Raw genomic sequence first — 2,977 nt, forward strand, 5'->3', positions numbered from 1 at the left:
TAATAAGAAAAATTTGGATCCATTTATTCATGAGCGCTCCTCATATATGATATATGGACATACGCACATACAGACATGCAACACAAAACAGAAGAGTGCACACATAACATACAACACATAAGACAATAGTAAAGGCCTTGTAGCTTTACACAGGTGAAATCTCCATTGCAATGTTTAAAAACTCCACAGTCAAAAAATAAAACTGATCAGAAAAACATTAACCTAGGTCTGTATGAGCTCAAAAATAAAATAGAACTTTATGATGTGGGAAAAAGCAATAATAAAATAGATATTGAAAAAAGCATCCTGGTTAATCACTGTCACAGATGTAAGAATAGCCAAGCTGGAGTTCTGGATATCAGCTGTTATGGATTTGAGTCAAATCATCTTCTTTTTGGTCTATAGAAATTGTTTTGGTTAGTCTCTCTGGAATCCAAATTGGCTGCTGTTCTCCCTGTGGAAACACACAAACAGAACCCCGACTCCAGACAATCACTGGGTCAGGACCTTTCCATTGTCCTGTTAGAATATCCTTCCAAAGTACCTTAGGCTTATGTACATTTTTTGGATACAAATGTCTTTCTGCAGCACTAAGCCCTGATGAATCCAAATTTTAAAAGTTTAGAGTAAAAAGGGTTATTTTAAGTTTATCTTTGGGGAATATATACCCCTTTCCAATTCCCTCCTTTTGTTTTAATAAGTACATTTTAATAGTTTGATGAGCTCTTTCAACTATGCCTTGTCCCTGTGGATTGTATGGAATTCCTGTTATGTGAGTAATGCCAAATGATGAGCAAAATTGTTTAAAAGAGGTAGAAGTATAACCAGGACCATTATCTGTTTTTAACTGTTTTGGAACACCCACAGTGGCAAAATTTTGTAAGCAATGAGCTATAACATCTTTAGTTTTTTCTCCGGCATGAAGGGAGCCCATCAAAAATCCAGAAGAAGTATCAACTGTAACATGCAAATATTTTAATTTTCCAAATTGTGGCAAGTGTGTGACGTCCATCTGCCAAATATGGTTAGGTATCAATCTTCTAGGATTGACTCCAAGATTAACTTGTGGTAAAAATGTCACACAATTTTGACATTGTTTTATTATATGTCTGGCTTGTTCTTTAGTTATTTTAAAACGCTTTTGTAAAGTATTAGCATTGACATGGAACCTTTTATGAAAATTTATAGCTTCTTCTATTGTGGAGATAATATGTATGTCATGTGTAGATTTATCTGCTAATTCATTGCCCAAACTAAGGGCTCCAGGCAATCCTGTATGTGCCCTGATATGTCCTATAAAGAATGGATCTTTTCTGTCCCAGATTAGACTTTGTATAGTGGAAAACAAAGAGAAAACAGAAGAAGGGGAAATCCTACCAGCATCTTCAAGGGATACTATAGCATTAACTACATACTGACTATCAGAAAATAAATTAAATACAGAATCTTTAAACATCACAAAGGCTTGTAATACTGCATTAAGCTCTACCTTTGAGCTGATTGTTTGGGTACTAAAAATGTAAAAGTTTGATCAGGGGTAACTACTGCTGCTGTACCATTATTTGACCCATCAGTGAATATATTTGGAGCATTCATGATAGGGGTTTTTCTTGTCATTTTTGGAACAACTACAGGATGCTTAGATCAAAAAGATAACAAAGGATTAGATGGTAAGTGATTATCAAATGAAACATTAGATTTGCACATGATTATTGCCCAAGTATTTAACTCATTAGCTAACTCATCAATTTGATCCATAGTATATGGAGTAATAATTTTATTGGGAGAAATCCCAAACACTCCCTTTGCTGCTCTTATTCCTTTGAGTATTAATTGTCCTACAGCCTCAGGATACCTAGTAAGAATAGTGTTAGGAGAATAAGATAAATGTATCCACAATAATGGACCTTCTTTCCAAAATACTCCTGTAGGAATATTTTTTGTTGGTAGTACAATAAATAATAAAGGCAAACTTACATCAATTCTATCCAAATGCATATTTTCCATATATGTTTCAATGATTTTTAATGCCTTTCTTGCTTCAGGCGTTAACATGCGGGGTGAATTTGGATCTGATGGACCTTTCAGAATATGAAATAAAGGTCCTAGTTCTCCTGTTGGTATGCCTAGATAAGGCCTTATCCAATTTATGTCTCCCAATAACTTTTGAAAGTCGTTAAGTGATTTGAGTTGATCTACTCATATTTGAATTTTTGGTGGATGGACCATGGTTGAGGATAATAGAACTCCTAAATCATTAATTGGAATATTTAATTGTACTTTATCTATTCACCACCCTGCACGCGCCCAATCTCGTCTGATCTCGGAAGCTAAGCAGGGTCAGGCCTGGTTAGTACTTGGATGGGAGACCACCTGGGAATACTGGGTGCTGTAGGGGCTGGAGATGTAGCTCAGGTCGTAGAGTGCCTGCCTTGTATGTACAAGGCCCTAGGTTCAATTCCCAGCACCAAAAATGCCATGCATCATACCTCTTGGCTATGGCTCTTAGCATCGGGGCCTACATTGTGATTATTTTTCTGGAACTTTCCACAAGCAGCAGCCTACACCTTTTCTCACCACTGACATCTGTAACGTCAAAGGGTATGCCAGGTAATATGCCCAAATGACAGGAAGTGGCGCTGCAAGCTGGACCTGCTACAGCAACCGTTCCTGTGTTCCACTCAGAACTGGCAGCATTCTATCTCACTGAGTACATGGGCTGGGGCAGTATAACTAAGTGCAGAATGTTTTGTCTCCAAATCCAAAAAGGCCTATGAGGCATTTTTCCTTTCTTTGTGGTAGAAAATACTAGATATAGCCATCTGTCTTTTATTTGGGAAGATACATGCTAGCATGTCACTGGACCCCTAAAAACATCAGGTTTAGCTCCTCCCTAAACCTTCATGGGATTTATATTCACCCACCTGTATTAGTCAGCTTTTTGTCATGACCAAAATACTGAAAAGAACAACTTAGA

At 37.1% G+C, this 2,977-nt stretch overlaps 1 pseudogene; it reads left to right on the forward strand.

Annotated features, from left to right (window-relative positions):
• Positions 1-2,277: 2,277 nt before the first annotated feature.
• LOC124103909 (5S ribosomal RNA) lies at positions 2,278-2,398 on the forward strand (annotated as a pseudogene).
• Positions 2,399-2,977: the final 579 nt, after the last annotated feature.

Source organism: Marmota monax, unplaced genomic scaffold (assembly GCF_021218885.2).
Source record: "Marmota monax isolate L192 unplaced genomic scaffold, Marmota_monax_Labrador192_F-V1.1 WCK01_AAM20220418_F8-fsc00063, whole genome shotgun sequence".
NCBI lineage: Eukaryota > Metazoa > Chordata > Mammalia > Rodentia > Sciuridae > Marmota > Marmota monax.